At 35.4% G+C, this 14,805-nt stretch overlaps 1 protein-coding gene across 6 annotated transcripts in view; it reads right to left on the reverse strand.

Annotated features, from left to right (window-relative positions):
- Positions 1-14,805, reverse strand: part of LOC118205122 (transmembrane protein 164) — a 382,545-nt gene that overhangs the window by 147,831 nt on the left and 219,909 nt on the right. The window contains exon 2 of one of the 6 annotated variants that reach the window (XM_085807033.1): positions 3,984-4,104. The exons of the other annotated variants lie outside the window; for them this stretch is intronic. The gene's annotated coding sequence lies outside the window, so the exon portion shown is untranslated. The remainder of the gene's footprint in view (positions 1-3,983; positions 4,105-14,805) is intronic. 6 annotated transcript variants of the gene reach the window in all.

Here is a 14,805-nt window from a genome sequence, read left to right on the forward strand (position 1 = left end):
TACCCACTAAATGATCATGTTTTGGCGTCAAAAGTTATGAACTGTGTGAAAGTTTGATTGGATATGTGTGCGATTTTTTGATTTACACAGGCAGCACAACTGAATACTCGGAACAAGAAGGTGGTCAGGGAGCAAAAGTTGTTCTAACTTTAGCTGAACCTCTGCTTGGCAAAAATTACGAACTTTACGTAGACAAGTATTTCAACAGCCCAAAGCTTGAAGAAAGGTTGCTTGAACTGAAAATGTATGTTTGTGGCACTGTAAATAAAAATAGAGTTGCCTTGCCAAAATGTTTTCCTACGAAAAATTTGAAAGGTCGTGAACATGACGCTGTAGAAAAAAGTGGTATGCGTTTTTTTGCATAGAAAGACAAATGGGATATTTTTATGCTCAGTAAAATGCACTGTGATAACTGGTGTAAAACTAGAATGGTTGACAGGCATACGAAAGCAAAGACAGTAAAACCAAGCTGTGTTGTTAACTACAAATTCCACATGGATGGTGTTGACTTTTGTGACAGTGAATGCTTGCTAGTCCATACGGGTGATATCCTCCGATTGAAGGCATTCGCTAATGATGTTTGCATGGTGAGGACGGGCATTGTCATCCATCCATACACACAAATTGTGCGCCCATGGCGCCTCGAAACAAACGTACATGTTGTTCCAGAATGACATCCCAAAAGATTTGGCTTGTCATGGTTCCAATTTTAACATGCAGGTCAGTTCTGGAACCCAGAATAATTCCACCCAAATGAGCACTCCTGCACCACCATAACAGTGTCATTCAATGATGTTTTCTTGGTGGTAACGGGTACCTGGAGCTCTCCATATGAAAGTCTGGCGAGAATCAGACTGCAAGCTAAACCTGGACTCGTCGGAAAACATCACACAAGCCCAGTGTTGCGGTGTCCACAATGCATGCTCTCTACTCTAGGCTAACCGCAGGCGACAGTGAGTTGCAGTAAGTGGAATGCATCTGACGGGTCTACGAGCATTTAGACCAATCTGCCCTAAGCGTCTGTACACGGTCTGCCTTGAAATTGCCGTACCAGTGGCTGAAGAGACAGGTCTGAGGCTGTGCTCCGCCTGTTTCTTTTGGCAGTAATTGCCAAATACCGGTCTTCATTGTAACTCTGGGGCGACCTGTGTTGTAATGTCTACTTGCATTACCATCATCTTGGAATCGTTGCCAAAGTCTGGAGATGACACTCTGGGCAATTCCAAGTTCGTTTGATACTTCCAGTTGAGTACGCCCACATTCCAGACGGCCGATAATTCTACCACATAAAAGATCACCCAAATGCGTCCTTTGTGTCATAACTATTCGGTTATTGCACTGAAATACTTATAAAGCGCCTGCGAACAATTTTACTTCTTTGCCTGTATTCCTTACATATCACTCTCTTACACTCTTGTCATTGTGACGTACCATCGGTGTCATCTGGTTACTTCCTGAAATTTGCATATGATTCTTGAAGATGTGTGTAGTGATTTTACAGGTGATATATTTATTTTAGAGTTCGATTTCCGCGCGAGTCCGTATTATCCTTAATTTATGGACATGAGTGTATATTAGGTTATGAATGGTCATAAGTATTTTGACACTTTTGGCAGAGCAGCAGTTATAGTTAAACATTAGGATAATGTTATTGTTATTTTATCCAAGGCTTAAATGAAAACTGTGTACCATGAAATGATAGTAGGCACATAATCCCAGTTCCTGGGTAATATCTAGTTCCTGACAAATTTTATTAATTCTGATGTACCACGGTCAGCCAGATATTTATCATAGGATGCAGTTCTGAGCCATTTGTAACTGTCTGCAATTGGTGCAGCAGGAGTATGCCTAAACTGGGCAGGTATAACAAAGCATGGAATGCAAGAGGATTTTGTATATGAGTAACTCATAGTCAACAGCTAGATCGCTGTTCCAGGCAATAAAGGGGTACATTTTTCACTTTACGTGCTCAGAACTTCTGGATAATAGATTGCATATGTGGGAACCATGAAAAATTATGCTCAAGGATTACCCTGAGATAGACGACTTGCCTAACCGAAGGCAATGTGGTTTTATACAGTATGCCAGAGAGAATAACTTGACACAGACCATCGAGTAGTCTATACATGATAATATGTTCAACTCCCCAGATTTTACCTAAAATGAAAATCTAGTGATCACACAGCCTGAGATCAACCTGAGAGTACTCTTACCTGGTACCCCTGGTAAGACCTTACAGTCCCTGCTGAGCCTGCATGGACCACCATTATGGTTTCATATATGTTAAAATTGATAACGATTTTTTTTCCTCTCTCGCTAAAGGTAACTGTTGGGGATTTGTCCACATTAATTTCAATTTTCTAGCTTAGAAGGCAGGTCTCTCATGCACAGATGTGATTTTGCAGTGCTTGTAATGCTGAACAAATAAAAACATTTTATGAGAGGATTGCAGTATCATCAGCATAAAATGCTAGAGTAATGTCGAGTGTCTATGAAATGTTCACATATAAGTTTAATAGTGCAGCACCAGTAAGGAGCCTGTGGCATGCCGGCTGAAATAATATGGCGGGAGGAATATGCGTTTAAAATGCAAATGAAAAAGTTTCTAGCTAATAGGCAAGACTTAATGATGTTTGTAATGTCACAAATTTCATAATTTCTGAATGATGCCATTCAGCCGGACCCTATAAAAGTTTTAATTATATCATGATAAAGTCCAACAATGAACTTTTTTTTTGCAGCCCCTCAGAAATCAGTTCGGTACTTACGTATTATCGCAACCAGGTTGGTGCGATTTGCAAGTTTGAGTAAAAAAGTATAAATAGAATAAAAAATGTGCATTTATCAATTACAGATAATTTGTAATACAGTTTTTTATATTATTTTGTTTTAAAATATAAAATAACAATTAAACCCTTCCGGTTTTGAATTTGAATAAGTTGCAGAATTATTTTTTCGGCGGAAATCTTTTGGCTATTGCTTTTAGCACTGATTGAAAACCGTCTTCGCTATTAACAGCTTGAGCTTGGCGACATATAAATTCGATAATAAAATTTTGTGAAGACAGTACTTATCGTTTTAATTCTGTGGGAAGTGGCACACTGATTGAATAGAGCTTCAAAAAGAGTGCTGAAATGAGCATTGTTGTCAATGAACCGACCGATGAGATGCGGAGAAACAATGAATACACAGTTGTCCTAGATTATTGGTGAGCCTGGTCTGGGCACACCTAGGGCTCGCCGTTTGATTTTAGGCACGATTTCAAGTTAAAAATTTAAAACTAATATAGAATAAGGAGATTAGCATATACAGCCAAAAAAATAACATAGAAATTTCTTTTCAAACAATTCCTTTTATACCCTAAAAAAATATGGAAGATTTCTTTAAAAAATGAGGGTCTTAAAAAACTAACCATGGCTAAAATATATGGACTGGTTTGTGTTGAGCTGCCATCTACTATAAATAAAGAAGGTTCAGAATAACCTATAAATAATTTTTCATTCAATTTTTCTGTGCATACAGAAGGAAATTTTTAGGTGTGTCCAGACCAGACACACTGTGCCGCAAAGGGTTAACTATCACTGCTTAAATGAGGTTATGAAGGTAGCTATCCCCTTCCTAGAATCGATGACATTGTGGACAGTCTCTCTGGAAGCGAGTGGTTTTCCATGCTTGATTTAAAGAGTAGATATACATCCTGATGACCAAGAAAAGACAGCTTTTACAGCCGGACATGGACTTTTTGGCAGTTCATGGTGATGCGGATTGGATTATGTAATGCACCAGCAATGTTCAAATACCTCATGAAGTCCGTGCTGGGAGGTCTTTCCTATGAAGCTTGTGCGATATAAATACATGACATCATCACTGTTGGGAAAAATTTTAAAGGTTCTTAATCTTAACAGTGTTCCAGAAACTGAAAGAAGCCAGTTTACAGTTAAGTCCCTGCCAAATATACACTATTCAGACAGGAAGCAACTTACCTCAGACATGTCATCTGTGCCAAAGGTTTGTCTAAAGATACAAGAAGTCTCAGAAGTTATGGATTGGAAACACTCCGAAAATGTCCATCAGCTGAGAAAATTCCTGGGGCTTTGCACCTAGCTATAAGAGATTTACGTATGACTTGTTTTTAGTCGCAAGATCTCTTCACAAGCTGACAGACAGCAAACAAAAGTTCTTGTGCATGAAATAACATGAGGATGCATTTAACAAACTGAAGGAAACTTTAACATCTGTGACAATCCTGACACATCCTCAGCTCGACAAACCATTTATTCTTAACAGAAATGCGAGCAATTAGAGCGTTAGTGTTGGTTTGCCTTAAGAAATAAACAGTTAAGAACATGTTGTAGCATACTGGAGCAACTGCAAATGAATTACTGTGTCACCAGGAAAGAGTTGCTCACTACAGTTAAAGCCGTAGAACATTTGCACCATTACGTCTACAACAGAAAATTCCTGTTCTGTACAGATCATGTATTGTTGATCTGGCTATTGAATTTCAAGAATCCTGAAGGCCAACTAGCCAGATGGATACAGACTCCAAGAATATGACATCCAGGAACGATGTGAAATATGAGCTGCTTAACCCAGTCAAATTACAAATTTAATATCGTCTGACCCAGACAAAATGAGTAACTAAACTACGTCAGAAAAGACCAGTTGAAATATGGCAACATAAAACCCATAAATAATTTAACGGAGTCTTCAAACAGGAAACCTACCACGCAGGAAATCTTGATCTATTGTCTACTTGACGGCAAACTTATGCTACCTCACAAAAAGATATGCTTAAAATTATTTCATTAGCTACACACTAGATAGGGTGATGCCCAGGAACCTGGTACTGTGACTTCGTCACCTGATCTAGCAGCTGATACTTTCAATATCCCGGATCCCAGACATTTTTAAAGAATCATATAGCAGTTCAACAGGAGGCTGTGGTTCTGTGTGTCTAAAGGTGCATCAAAGAGGCTTTCGAAAATACTAATAAAATTTATTTACAAGAATATGTAAGAAATTGAAATAAACTGAAGATACAGTACATTATTAGGTATCTCTGCCTCCCACATACTATACCTTTAGAATCCAGCCTGCTACTAACTATTGGAACATATATGTATCTGCCCGCCACTGGCTACTGGAATATCACAGCGCCCTCTAGCCGAACGGTACAGGAAATACCTAACACTCCCCACCTGAACTCACTTGAGTTCACTTACCATTGATTTGTAACAAAATTTACATTCAAGAAACATTTGAAATTATATATATTAAAATAAAACCAAATAGATTAATTACGTCATTTACAAAGCATCAAAATTGTTCACAATCACTTGATATACAAAAATAAATTATATGTTTAACTTCTGAATAAACTTATTCAAATACCCAGCTTTACATACAAGCACAATTAAACTATCATTAATACATAGATAGAACATTAACAGATTTACAACTAAATTAAACTAACACAATTAAGGATTAATTTCCAAATTATACACAAGTTGTACTGAGTGTTTTATTTTTCCTTTAGGAGCTTGATCAAGAAGAGAACTCTGTGGGGGGGGGGAATGTCGCGTCGCGCAATGAACTGGAAGTTGATCTGTCAGCACTATCCTTATCTTCAGGGCAGACGTTTTTATTTTATTCGGCTTGTAATTCCTCACTAAATGTAGTATTTCATCTCGATGTACTCCGTCTTTGATATGATTTAAATCAAATTCCTTGTCATTATAAATATCCCGAATACACATCAAATAGTTTTTCTGGTTGCAATTTTCTAACTTCGACTATGCGTAATGTATACTTTACGCATGTGCGCGTTGAAAGAAATGGTTAATAAAGTAAACAAATAAATATTAAGCTTTTTTGTGTAAATTTTGATACCTTTAGATCATAATTGCTCTTTATTTCATAAATTACGGTTTCATATTTTTAATTCAATAATTTCTGCATGCTGTCTTACCAGATTTAAATTGATGATCTATAATCCGGAAAAACAGATAATCCAGAATCGCCGAAGTCCCGACGAGCACAGATTAAAGACTTTTGACTGTATTCCATTATGACAGCTTCTAACTCGTACGATTTCAAACAACGATTCTTATTGTGCAGCATCAATGAAACAACACCTTATTCTTTCTCCTGTGCTATTTTGTCTCCGAAAGCAAAAATAGCTATCCTTTCGTAGCGAATTGGCTTTAATTTTAATACCTTGACTAACCGAGAAAAAATAAAACTTTGATGACTGCCATTGTCTAAAATAACATTAGTTAAGACCGATTTTTTATCCGAACAGGCTAAAACTGTACATGTTTGTAAAAAGGGCTTATTTTTGGTACATATATTACTATGAGAACAGAAATATTCTCTCCATTTTTATTAGATTTATATTGCGAGTGATTCAAACCAGTTTTGCTTTCCACTTGCTTCTCACAACCTCTCGTCGTAGCATTAACAAGGTTGCTTTTTTCTACAAACTGACTCATGATGAAATTTGCTTAAACAATTCTTACACAATATTTTTGCCTTACATTCGCGAGACATGTGACATTTTTTAAAACAACACCAGCACCTACCTTCAAACTTTAACTTATACATTTTTGGTTCTGCATTCAATTTTTTGCAACTTACGAAATCGTGATGACAGGCACAGAATAAAAAAAAAATTTTTATTTGTGTATTTAACGCCGAAGCGGTTGATATATTTTTAGGCTTTTAATAGTTGTTTTTTTTTTTTTTTTTTTTTTTTTTTAAGTTTGACCACTTTGATAATTTTGAGAAAAAGATTGTTTCATTTCATAACTTTTGGGAGGACTCATTACAGTTTTGGTAATTTCTCTAGATTCCACTTCATTATTCAAAAACATAATAATTTCTGAAACCTTACAATTCACTTCCCTGTTTCATTTCTGGTGAAAATCTAACACCAAATCTTGCGGTAGCAACTTCAATAATATTGGATTCAATAAATGCCCATATGAACCCTCAGTTACATTTAATGAACGTAAATTTCTTATATTAACTTCTATTTCATAGTATAATTTACGCAAACCTTTAACATTAGATGAACTTCTCATAGGTTCTAAGCTTAATACCTTAGTCATGTAAGAATTTATAATAGAATCAGTTCTACCATATCTCTGTTTTGAAAGCTCAAGACATGAGTCATAGTTTTTCTCATTTAATTCAAAACCCACAACAACATTATATGCAGGAGCAGAAAGAAGGGATTTTAAATACTGAAATTTTTCAATTTTTGTAAGTGAATTATTTGAACCGATTGCACTATCAAAACAGTTTAAGAATTCCAAAAATTTGCCAGAATCACCAGAGAATCATGGAATTTCTAACTTTGGTAATTTTAAAGCCCTAAAGGTGGTTTCCGAAACACTGGATGTGTTAAGAACTGAAGAAAATCGCTGAACATTTTCTGCTGCTAATTCTTTAATTTTGCTCTTTAGTTTAATCTTAGCAGACAATATTTTTTCATCGCATTCTTTAGAGCTTTTTAATTTACTTTAAAAGTTTTCCAGTTCGTCTATGAGTGCTTCTCCACCTCTAAGTCATGGCTTTTAAAAATCTGCTCCTTCGTCTGTAATAGTTCCAGTAATTCTGATAATGAACTTAAGTCTTCGGCAGCTTCATTGAGCTATAGTACTCGATTAACTAATTTAGCAACACTAACACAAACATGACTTTTTTTTTTCAATTATTTTCGAAAGCTTATCCATACAATTGCTATTGCTACGATAGGCCAGTAAGAACAGAGGTCACTTCTGGTCGTAGTTTTGCTGGTTTCTGGAAACCACCACCGAGACGTTATTAAGAATGGTTCGATTAAACCTCTCTACCATGCCATCTGATTGTCACGGTAAAGGTATTATTTTTGTCATGTCTATGCAGAGTTCTTTAATTATAGCCGAGATAAAATTCCTTTCTTTATCGGAATGTAACTAAAGAGGCACTCCGAGCCTGCAAATCCGATACAGTATTTTTACCTCTGCAACCGTGATAGCCTCTTGGCCAGGAATATGATATGCTTTGACCCACATGGTGAAGTAATCATTGACAACGAAGATGTATTTGTTGCCAGCAGCAGTTCATGGCAGAGGTACGAAGATGTCAAAGGTGATGTGTTTAAAAGGCACTCCTGTAATGTAACTTCGCAGCTTCCGAATATCTCGATTAGCTGTATAGCTGTATATCCTGATTAGCCCTTTCGAATAAGCCTTGTGTTTTATTATGACAAGGCTTTCCATGAACTATCCTAACATCTTTCCACATAACGCATAGTTCTAATAGACTTGATTACTGAATTCCCTACTGTTATCTAAATGCAATATAGCTGGAGCACCAAATGTTAAAAATATTTAAAGATGATGATACATTACTTCTTCAGCTGTCTTAGTTTTCAATGGTCGTGGCTGGACAAACTTTGTTAAATGATCTTGATACACCATTATGAACTTTTATTCGCCATCTGTGTGACTGCAGGTCTATCAGATCAACTTGACATCTTAAGTTTAACTCTGAACTGACCACGGGTTTCACAACAATACCGTTCTTAGGAGCACTATGCTTCATTTGACATTTTTACATAAATTTAAATACATCACAACTTCATATGTAATATTTTTGTATTTACCTTGCAAATCTTTAAGCATACGTGTTCTTCCTCTGTGGCCTAGTCTAGTGCGAGTTTCAAATAGTATGCTGAACAATTCATCATTAGTAACAATACCGTATATTCATTTCTCCTGGTTTTAAGAGTATAATTAATTTTTCTTCAGCATTAATTTTTAAAACGTTTTAATCATCTGTAATCCAAAGGTGTGTGGCAGTTAGTTTTTGCAGAAATCATTTCAAAATGTATTTCAGAGTACTTTTCTCGTGAAAAATAAAAACAATTGTTTTCTCATTTATTCACAATTAATGTATTTAACTTTTCAAAGAAAAGTTTATGATTCACTTCAGTATCCATTCAATATAAATTAGGGTATTGTATAAAAAAACACAAAATTTAAGAAAACCTTGCATAAGACTGACAAGCAGTGTTTCAGAGTATAACAAATACATGCTCAATATAAATTAGGGTATTGTATAAAAAAACACAAAATTTAAGAAAACCTTGCATAAGACCGACAAGCAGTGTTTCAGAGTATAACAAATACATGCCACATAATGTCAATCGCAGCAGAACAAAGGATTTGTTGACCCCCTGTTGACCTCGACTTCTCTTTTCAACCTCTATCATAGTATATCTGTGATTGCTTCCACAGTATAACAAATATATGCCACATAACTTCAATCGCAGCAGAACAAAGGATTTGACAACACATTGTCGCCCCTCTGTTGACCTCGACTTCTCTTTTCGAAATTCACCACAGTATATCTGATTGTCGACATACACCGGTGATGGTCCGAATGTACACGAATATAATGAAATAGTCGGTCTTTCATCGACATATTTGGTATGTGTTGACATTCACCGGTGAATGTAAACATTCTCTAATTTCGGTCTTTCACAGTAGCATATGCAGTACAAAGTCCGAAATCCGAATCCGAACGTCCATTATCACGAATGATCTATAATCCTGACCTCAAAACCACCACAACGATTTTCTCCTAGGCTTTACGCATGTGCATTTGATTCCTCCCTCCATGCATAATAAAATCTCTGGAGAGTCCTGATTCTTAATTTCACATCGACACTAAATAAAATATCTTGTTATTGAAGAAACAAACATTTTAGCATAAATTTCGTACAATCAGTAATTTGGCTCTGTTGCTGTGTATTTGCTTTTTGGCACACATTTCAAACCGAACACGGTATATCGTTGATACATCATACCACATAGATACATCATTGATCTAATGCCAACCTGGTGAATCCTTATTCATTATACTTTCTTTTTATCATCGCATGTTTATCAAAACATGACAACTCATGTAGCAATGACTAAACAACTTTTTTCATGTTAGTAACTGAATAATAAAGGAATATGGTAACCTTTTATGTTGACATTACGCTTGGCAATGATTACAGATTTAAGTTAAATGCGCTAAAAAATGTTGATGAGGAAAAATTTAAGGGAAAAATTAAAAGGAATGTTTAATAAGGTAAACAAATAAATATTAGGCCTTTTTTTTTGTAAATTTTGATACCCTTTAGATCACAAATATTTCAATATTTCATAAATCACGATTTCATATTTTTAATTAAAAATTTTTACGTGCCATCTTGCTAGATTTAAACTGATGACCTAATATTCGGAAAAATCAGGAATCGCCGAAGTCCCGATGAGTCCAGATTTCGGACTTTGTACTGTATCATGTAAATAGTATACTAAGACCATGGTCCTATTTGTATCCAAATTTGTATAGTTATGAATTTATTTATTGATTTACTTTACGTTATTCACTGAAGAAATTATCATTTTAGTGTTGCATTGATTTTCCTTATTTGTAAATATGGCTTCCTGTCAAGCTTCCTGCTGCCTGGGATGTGCAGTCCTTGTTAAGGGGACAATGTTATGAATTCTGTACATATGTAAATAATTTGAACAAAATTAGATGTGAAATTGTAGTTAACTTTTTTTTTTTTTTTTTTTTTAAATTTGTGTGGAAGATTTTAAAAATTCAGTGATAGATGCTTTTCTCGAATTAAGACAAGGCACAATATTTCTTATGAAAATGTATGTGGCCAAAGCTCTGATGTAAACCAAGATGTATGCACTAATTTTGGTAGAAAATTGCCATGGCGTTCCTTTCCTTACCTCCTGAAAGATATTTTTAATGCAGACAAAACTGTATTTTTTATATACTCTTGGCAAAAGAAAAATTACATTTTAAAGGGGATGCTTGCGTAAGAGGTAAAAGCAGTAAACAAAGGATTACAGCTTTAGGACAAACAAAGGATTACAGCTCCACAAAAACAAAGGATTACAAAGATTTTAAAGGATTAGACCTCCTTACCTCCCAAAAGATATTTTTAATGCATACAAAACTTTTATTTTTTATATAGTCTTTGCAAAAGAGACATTATATTATAAACACGATGCTTGCGTAGAAGGTAAAAGCAGTAAACAAAGGATTACAGCTTTAGTTTGTGAATGGGAATGAAAAGCTTAAATTATTAGCGATTGAAAAGTCAAAGAATCCACTGTGTTTTAAAGGAATTTTAATACTGACTGCCAGTCAATTGTATATGTTTTCTTTAGATTGTGGTGATTATTTTTTCTGGTATTCTTTTGCTTTCGGGACAGATTCAGAAATGCATACATGAATGGCTGTATGTTTTCGTGTATGCATGTACATACGTATGTATATATGTGTATACAAACATATATATAGGCACCCACGTACATACCTACATACATTTTTTAATCCTTTCCAAATAAACAAGAGTACCGTAATTTCGGGTACATAAGCCACAGTTTATACATGTTTAAAAGTTGAAAATTTAGGTAGGTGGCATATCCGAGAGAATTTTATTTTTCCTCCGTCCTTAAAACACTGCTAGTTCAGATCTTAAGTTACGCACAAGCGAAATGGTAAGAATTCATTGCAATGTTCTAACCTCAGATTACGCTAAGTACAATGAGTTTAAACTTCCCTAACTAAGGTAGGTGGCACTCTTTGTAAAGACACACTTAATACATGTACTTTCTGCTAAACTCCACAGTTTTGCCTGCATTTTCCTATGACTTTTTGTTTTAATGGAAACAGCCACATTTACCTTCCAAGTGCTGTGTTCATTCTTATGCATTTTTACTGCTTTGTAGCTTGCTTTTTGCATGCCTTATCATTCGCAATCAAAATTGGAAATCGCACTGCAACTAATGAATTTCAAGTTGACGAGCGATGCACTCGGTGGTGGAAATTATATCAAGAATTAGAGAAAATAAGCTAATAAGTAACAAAAAATTTCATGAGTAGATAAAGCCAGTTATGCCGCTCAGAGAGTTAATATGGACAACGTGCGCATTACTTTGACTGTCCTCTGAGCAGAAATGTTCATTCCATTGATGAAAAAACTATTCCAGTGTTAACTACCGGGAATGAAAAGACTTCTTTTATTTGTTTTGGGTTGGTGCCGCTAATGGAGAGAAGTCAACCCCTTTGATAAAAGAAAAACAACTCCAAAAGGAAACTTCCCTAAAGGAGTTATCATTTGCGCCACCGAAAAAGGATGGATAAGAAGTGATGTTTGGCTGAGAGAAATTTGTCGAAAAAGGAAAGGTGCTTTTTTCCAACCCCGGAAGGATCATCGTTCTGGATTCAGTGCAATCCCATTTAGCGGATATGATAAGATCTGAAGCAAAAAAACTTAGCACTGATATCTCAGTGATACCAGGTGGGCTTACAAAAATTTTACAGTCGCTGGGTCTCACTATCAATAGAGTTTTCAAGCATGAACTATGAAAGCAGTGGAAGGGAATGGATGGAAAGTGAACTCCATTCCTTCACAAATTCTATACGAATGAGAAAAGCTTCATATGAGGAGACTGCCTTATGGGTCGATAAAGCATGGCAATCAATCCGAGCTGATAGGATCGGCTTTCATTAAACCGGAAATCAATGAAAAAAGAAAACGAAAGGTAAGATAGTGACGTTGAAAGAAGTGATTTAGAATAGAATGATGAAATTGACCTTGATGGTCATTTGTTAAATTTACTTAATTCTTATATCAATGAGTCGGATTTTGAAGGTTTTGTATAAATAAATGTAGTTCAATTTAATTTAAAATTTCTGTTTGTTTATCTAATTAAATTTTTTTTTCATAATATGGTAATTTATGGTGATAAAAGAAGTTTACTGAACCCATAAAAATAATATCTACTAGAAGTCATCAGAGTTTGCTTTGGGCAAGTTCAGGATAAGATGTTTTTTCCTTATTTATTTATGCACTACTGAATATATTTACGTTGTAAATGTTATAAAATGTTATCAGTGATGATTACATAAATATGGCAGGGAATTACTGAATAAATGAATATTAAGTACCATATTTCAGAATGCTCTGCTGCGGCACATCAGATGAAATTTCTTTTTTTTTTTAAAGTCAATTATCATGTATGCGGCATATAATCCACAGTGGCTTATCTACCCAAAATTATGGTACTTTCTTCTTTAAGTTGTGGTGAAAACTACAACATTATTCTGCTGACAGCTTTAATCCTTTCCGGCACACTACCTTTTAAAGTTGGAATTTAAAAAAAAAAAAAAAAAAAAAAAGGGAGAGGCAGTCTAATCAGGCTCAGAGGAGTACACAGGTAAAATTTTGTAAAGACAGTATTAACCATTTTAATTCTGTGGATGCCCCTGAGCCGGGCTCACTGAATGAATAGAGCTTTGGAAAGAGCGCTGAAGCAAGCATGGCTGGGAAGCGTGTAATAGAGTAAAATGTTTTGCCTACACTTAAAAAACATTAGATTTTGATTACCATAACAGACTTAGCATTATCCAGACAGCACCATCGGAAGGCCTGCTACTCTACACCCCCAAAAAAGCGCTTCTTGGTTATATGATGATTATGGTAAAAGTATATTTACTGGTGCTCCTTGGTGATAATTGGTGGTACGTGGACACCGAGTTAGCGCAATTATTTGACTTGTTATTTTCGCTTTCTGTAGTGGTGATTTCGAGCGCTAAAATCACCGCTGCACAAATCCAAAATAACAAGTCAAAGAATACCTATTTTCACTTAAAAAACATCAGTGAATTGCACAAACTAGGCATTGCGGACTCCGTTGACTTTATCCATGTACACATCGATCTACATTCATTTAAAAAGTCACAGAGCAGCCAACAAAAAATTTTGTAATATCAATAAACTACATTTTAAATCAATGAAATAACATAAAAAGGAAATTCCTGTTTGCACTCCACGAAGGAAATATCCACTTACCTTATTTACGAATTAACATGTCTTCAGTAAAACAAAATTTCTTAATAGCATCCAAAAACATCCTAAAATTATCTGAACTAGAATCTGCATACTGGCGTCACCACATAAATTCACAAACTAAGAATCAAAAATATTCTCCGTAGCGCTGCTTATCGTCCGACTATACACATTTCCTTCCTACAAACAGGACACCTAATAATGGCTACTAAGTAAACCTTCATTTACACACCAGTCAAGTAATGCTCTTTTCCTCTTTCTTTCCAAATCATACAGAAACTTAAAATTAATCTTACCACATTCAGCCATTTTACCATCTAAACCACAAAACAAGCAATTAAACTTTCTAACCAACACACACACACTAGCCCTTGCGAATTTACCACAAACATCCAACCGATTATGTCATAATAAGCTTTCCATAACATTCAACTACTCAGGCTACCATAAATGAAATAACTTCGCGATAATCCCAGGGGTACGCTTCTCTCTATCCGAATGTGTATACTGGCGTCGCCACATAAATTCACAAAAATAAGAGTAAAAAATATCCTCCACAGTGCCGGTATCGTGCGACAATACACATTTCCTTCCTACAAACAGGACACTTATAATGGCTACTACGTAAATCTTCATTTACACATCAGTCAATTACTGCTTTTTCCCTTTCATTCCAGATCGCACAGAAACTTCAAATTAATCTTACCACATTCAGCCATTTTACAGTGTAAACCACAAATTAAAGTATTTCCTAAGTAACATCTAACACACAAACGAGCCCTTACTTCCCCCTCCAATCACTCAAATTGACCACAATCATGCAACCAAATAAAAGGGTTTCCATAGCATTCAACTACTTAGGTTACTGTAAATGAAACAACAACTTGGCA

This window comes from Stegodyphus dumicola, chromosome X1 (assembly GCF_044657685.1).
Source record: "Stegodyphus dumicola isolate Sdum_Otavi_A_Nest chromosome X1, ASM4465768v1".
Classification (NCBI taxonomy): Eukaryota; Metazoa; Arthropoda; class Arachnida; order Araneae; family Eresidae; genus Stegodyphus; species Stegodyphus dumicola.